The sequence below is a fragment of the Mesoplodon mirus genome (assembly GCF_964341445.2).
Source record: "Mesoplodon mirus genome assembly, chromosome: 3".
In the NCBI taxonomy this organism is placed as follows: Eukaryota; Metazoa; Chordata; class Mammalia; order Artiodactyla; family Ziphiidae; genus Mesoplodon; species Mesoplodon mirus.
The window spans coordinates 18,752,399-18,758,398 of record NC_138978.1 but is presented as its reverse complement, the minus strand read 5'-3'; positions in this window follow the sequence as shown (position 1 = coordinate 18,758,398).

The following is a 6,000-nucleotide window of genomic DNA, read 5'->3' as shown; positions in this document are numbered from 1 at the left end:
TGAAATGACCTCTGCCCTCACTGAATGATTGCTGGGAGGTGTTGATGGCCCCTCCCCCCAACTTATTTCAGCATCGGGGGTGTGGATTTTACTACAGAATTGGGAAAGCGGCAAGATTTGTTTTCTGTGTGTGCCAGCCTTCTTTCCAGCCCTTGCTCCCCCTCACCCAGTGCTCTCTGCTGCCCTAGGACCCGACTTCCCCAGCCTAAGTATCTAGCTTGTAGGTATTACTCCCTGAAGTCACGTGTCTCTAGTCCTTACCTACACACACGTATTTTCCCAGGGACCTTCTAATGACATCGCCTTAGAGTAGCTGTAGTGTGGGATCTTTAGACCCAACAAGGGCAGGTTTTAGGGGACCTGAGTGACCTTGGTGCAGGTCCTGTCCCTCCTGGGCCTCAGTGTCTCCATCTGTAAAGCGGGGGTGCTGCGGACATTTGGAGGTTCCTAGCATCCTTTCCAGCTCTGACCTGTCAGGACTGCCCACAGAAGGAGCAGCTGGGACCTGGGTCCCAGACCAGGGCCCATCTGCTGCTTCCCCTCCTTGGGGCAGGAGTAGGAGGGGGTTATGGGGCAAAAACAGTGGAGAAAAGGCAACGGTCTCTGGGCCCCGGTAAGCAGTGTCTGAAGAAGAGAGAAAGGCAGGAGGATTTGTCACCCATTCTCCTCCTGTGTCTGAAGCCTCCTGGCCCCTGACTGCCTTTCTGGGGAGGGACAGGAAGAGGGGGGCTATATTTGCTTTCTAGGGATGGTGTGGGGCAGAGCGGACTTGGTGGGCACAGGGGCAGTGAGCCTGCAGTCCCCGGACCTGAGCATGGCAGGGCAGTTCTTTGTCTAATGTGGGAGATATGTAATGCTCCGTAACAAACACTCCCCTCCCCTACTTGGCCTGGTTAGCCTAGCCTTGCAGTACCCGGCACACAGTAGACATGGGGTGAATTCACAGGTGGAGTGAATGAACGAATGAATGTCTTGAAGTAAAGAGGCCTGGCCCTAGAGTTGGGCCGACCTGGGTTTGGATCCTGCCCCACCAATTTCTGGCTGGCTGACCTTGAGCTGATTACTTCATGTCTCTGAACTTCAGTTTCCTCATCTATAACATCGAAAAGATACTTCTTCGAGTTGTGAGGAGCAAACGAGATGAATTAATGGGAAGGCCTTAGAATCGTGTCTGACATTTAGGACTCCCCAGATTAGAACTTCTGATTATTTTCACCAAAGAGAGAGTGACTGGGTCACCCTCTAACCTTGCACTTCAGCATGTGTTTACTGAGCTTCTACAATGTTCCAGGCACCACAGGGGGCCTAGAGGTGATTGAAGCCCAGTCTCTGCTCTCAGATTGCTTATAGTCTGAGAGGGGAGACACCTGACCACACAGCCTTGAAATACCCCTGAGAAGTGCTCATAACAGCTGTTACCTGGAGTATAAAGGGCTGTGGGAGAGGTCGAGTCTGCCCTGGGGTGGGGGTGCAGGTCAGGGAAGGCTTCCTGGAGGAGGTGAGCTCCACACTGAACTCTGAAGGACTTTCCTCCTGGTAAACACCTATCATAGGCGGAGAAAACATGGCAGACATGAACGGCTTGCTTGGGGAGCACTCAGAATCCAGTCTCTGCTCCTATGTCACTTTCTCAGGAAGTCTTCTCTAGCTGCTCTCGGATGCATAGCATCCTCCCTACTCTTTTTTTTTTTTTTTTTTGCGGTATGCAGGCCTCTCACTGTTGTGGCCTCTCCCGTTGCAGAGCACAGGCTCCGGACGCACAGACTCAGCGGCCATGGCTCACGGGCCCAGCCGCTCCGTGGCATGTGGGATCTTCCTGGACTGGGGCACGAACCCGTGTCCCCTGAATCGGCAGTCGTACTCTCAACCACTGTGCCACCAGGGAAGCCCCTCCCTACTCTTTTATCCGCTTCCCCTATAACTGCTTCATTTTTCTGCTTTACCTTTTACCCCAATATATATTTATTTGCTTTTGTGTTTCTTGTTTCTCTTTCCACTAGGGCATCAGCCCCATGAGTGCAGTGTTATGGATTTAATTGAATCTCCCCCTGCCAAACAGTCTTTGTATGTTGAATTCCTAACCCCTAGTACCTCATGATGTGACCATATTTGGAGACAGGCTCTTTACAGAGGTAATCAAGTTAAAATGAGGTCATTGTGGTGGGCCCTGATCCAATATGATTGGTGTCCTTATTAAAAGGGGAAATTTGGAGACAGGCACATACACAGGGAGGATGCCATGTGAGGATGGGGATTATGCTGCCCCAAGCCAAGGAACCACCAGAAGCTGGGAGAGAGGACTGGAACAGATCCTTCGCTCAGCCCTCAGAAGGAGTCAATGCTGCCGACACCTTGATGCTGGGCTTCTAGCCTCCAGAACTGTGAGACAATACATTTCTGTTCTTTAAGCTCCTGGTCTGTGGTCCTCTGTTATGGCAGCCCGAGCAAACTGATAGAGGCTGAGACTTTGTTCTGTTCATCGCTGTATCCCCAGTCTAGAATAGGGCCAGCGTTTAGTAGGCAACACAATTCATGTTTCTTGAAGGAATGAACCTTGGCTGTGATGTGCAGCGCGGAGGACCCGATCCTGGGTGACCGTGCAGATGGGAGAGAGGAGACGCAGGAACAGGGCGGAGGTGTGGTGCCGACAAGGGGGGCTGGTGGCTTCAGTCCCTTACAAGTCTCATCCACCCACTTTCTGTTCTTCTTTCCCAAAGTGGTGATCTTTTGCCTGATCAAATCCCATCTTTCTCTTACCCAGTGTGCAAAGCTCATGGGACTTGGGGGCAACTCAGATACCCCCTTGGGGGAGTGGGGAAGAGAGCTGTCCTCATCCGATCACCGTCTGTGAACAGAGTCCTAAAACAGGTGCTACAGGAGCCACACAAGACTTGCCGCCGAGAGTGTACAGTCTGTTGGAGGAGACAGAGCCCTATTTGAGAAAAACCCTGGTCTGCTGGAGGAGATAAGATATGTGCCCTTGGAGAGCCTCCAGTCTGGTGTGGGTACACAGCCCCTGCCCTGCGGGGAGAGATTGCCAAGTGTGATTGGGAGTTTCCAGTCTGATGGGGGAGACATACACACATACATACACTAATAAAATATCCCATAAGAAGCTGCTCCTGGGAGGCCTGGAAAGACCTCCTGAAAGAAGTGGGTTTGCACGGAGTTGGGGGAAGGAAGGGGGGTGGTTTCTATATGGTGGGGGGAGGAGGCGTGGGCAGAGAAGGGAGGGACCAAGTAGGTATCTCTCCTTTCCAGTCCCAGGTGAGCTAGCCTGGTATCTGGACACACACGGGTGAATACGTGACTGGCACAGCCTTTCAGTGGGCTTCCTAGCCATCACGAATCACCCATTTTTAGGAGAGAAAAAAGACTGTTGACAAGGGACGGGAATAGCTTCTAAAGCCTCCCTTCATCTCTGCTGCTCTTGTTTTCCCAAATGTTGTCTCCCCAGGCCCTGGATCTGGAAGGCAGTGCATGCCCACAGCGCCCTCTGCTGGACGGCATCAGAACAGGCTCTGAGCGCCCAGGCATTTGTGCAGGCAGCCCCCTGGTTTCCTGCCAAGGAAAAGAGATTCTGAAGTCAGGAATGAAGGATAGACAGGCCCTGGGTCAGTGTCTGGGAGGGTCCATATCTGCAACCTGGAGGATTTGGAACTTAAGAGTAGTGTAGGGGAAGGTTAGTTCTGCTTGTGGTGACTGAGGGAGCCATGATAGTTAACTTGCCCCCCAGATCTTATCAAGGGCTCAGGAGCTGGGGGTGGCCATCACCCTGGGTAACCAGGACCTCTCCTCCACCCCAGCGCATGGGAGGACCCCCTTCTAGCAGATTACCAATGTCTCATTATATCCTAGAGGATGTGTGTCCTGGAATTTGGGTGGGTGGTCTGCATGCTTCCAAGAGGGATTGATGGTTGAGAGACTCTAGGTGATGCTCAGATGGGACTGAGGGCCACTGTGCTGGAAGGCAGAAGAAGAGAGCTTGGTAGAGCTAGGCTGGGACTCAACTTAGTATTTTCTCCCTTTTTCAGACCAGGATAAAGATGAATTGAGTCTAAGGGAGCTCAGGGGGCCAGCAGTGCCTTGGAGTGGACAGGCAGCCATAGGACAGAGGACCCAGGAGGTCCAGAGACCCACTGGGCTCACTTCATTCTCTCCTTCTACAGAGTTCCTGGGGAGAACACGAGTCCCTGCTTTCCTGTGCGTGTTTTTCATGGTGTGAGAGACTAGGAGACCCTTACTGCCATCCCAGCAGGACGCGCACGCACACACCCGCCCCCAACCCCAGCTTTTGCAGGATGCACAATGCGAGAAGGGGACAAAGCAGCAAGTTGGAAGTTTCCTAGAAAGGTGGAGGTAGTGCCTAGCTCATGTAAGTCAGTGAGGTGTTAAAGGGACCTTGGGTCCCTCAGCAGCTTGGAGCTGTGGTGGGGATCAGAGAAAGGGCTTGTCTGTCTTAGTGAAGGCCATTACCTGGCTGAAAATCACCAATGAAGGCTGCCCGCGAACAGTATTTCTGTTGCCCATTTAATCTCAGCTTGTTGGCTCCTGGCATTTTTTTCTCTTAGGGGCTGTTAGCACGTTGTGGTGATGCTTTTGGCCTGTTGGGAATTCCTGTTTTAGTCACTGTTTTCCCCGACCGCGGCAAAGGGATGAATGATTTTGAGGAAACGAGGCAGGCTGCTAGAGGATTTCCAGATGAACCTTGTGTTTGGTTTTGGGGTCTGTCTGTGTAGATTCCAAGACGAAATGGTGGCTGGTGACGATTTTCAAAGAAATATATTTTGTGGAACCACTAATGGCTTCTGAGAAAACTCTGAAATGGGGAAAACAGCTCTGCAGAGATATTGCAGCAGGTGCTGCCAGGGCCTGGCTGTATCCCCTCAGCTCCATTCAGCTCAGTGCACAGGGGCTGAACACCTGCTGGCACCTGTCCTTTGCCAGTGGCTTTCTCCAGCTGCAGAAGTCAGCATGGCTGGTGCACCTGTGGCCAGCCACAAGTAATGCCCTTGGGAGGGAGGGACCCTCACCAGTGGCTGAATGGAGCTGATGCACATACACTCCATTCCTTCCCTGTGAGCTTTGAGATGTGCATCTACTCTTGTTCCGAGAGTTCCCCAGGGGGATGAGGGTCCACACCCATAGTAGTAAGCAGGTTAGTAACATTCCCTTTCTGGGTGTCCTTCCTGCAGCTATTTCAACTCCTCACTTGCCTAGGATGTTTCGTAGAATCACACAAATACATTATTTGCACTGAATCCTTATCTCAGGCTCTGCTTCTGGGGGAACTACTGTGACCAACTTGTCCCAATTTTCCTGGGATTGTCCCAGTTTTAAAACTCAAAGTCGGGGCTTCCCCGGTGGCGCAGTGGTTGAGAGTCCGCCTGCCGATGCAGGGGACACGGGTTCGTGCCCTGGTCCGGGAAGATCCCACATGCTGCAGAGCGGCTGGGCCCGTGAGCCATGGCTGCTGAGCCTGCGCGTCCGGAGCCTGTGCTCCGCAATGGGAGAGGCCACAACAGTGAGAGGCCCGTGTACTGGAAAAAAAAAAAACAAAAAACTCAAAGTCCCACCTCCTGGGACCCCATCCCCCACCAAGTTGCAGGCAAACTGGGGGACAGTTGGTTACCTGAGAGAGACAAACGTAAGACAGATGTAATCACACTAAGTGAGGCAAAAGGATCACTGAACCACTATTTTGAAAGCCAAGCACTGGCTTCGAGAACAAAAGAGCAGACACAAGTATAATTTCGTCCTATCATCAGGTTCAACAGTTTTTATGAGCTAAAAGCCTTTAAGAGAACAGTAGCCACCATTTACAAAGAAGCCATTCCTTTGAGAACAGGCACACGCATACAGCCCCAGGGTATGCTTTGCTAATTATTGGTGAACACTAGACGCTGGTGTCCAGGATTCCACAATGTCTACATAACTGGCTACCAGGCAGAAAGGTGATGTGTATTCCAAGAACAAGAAGTGTCACAGGCACCATGGGGA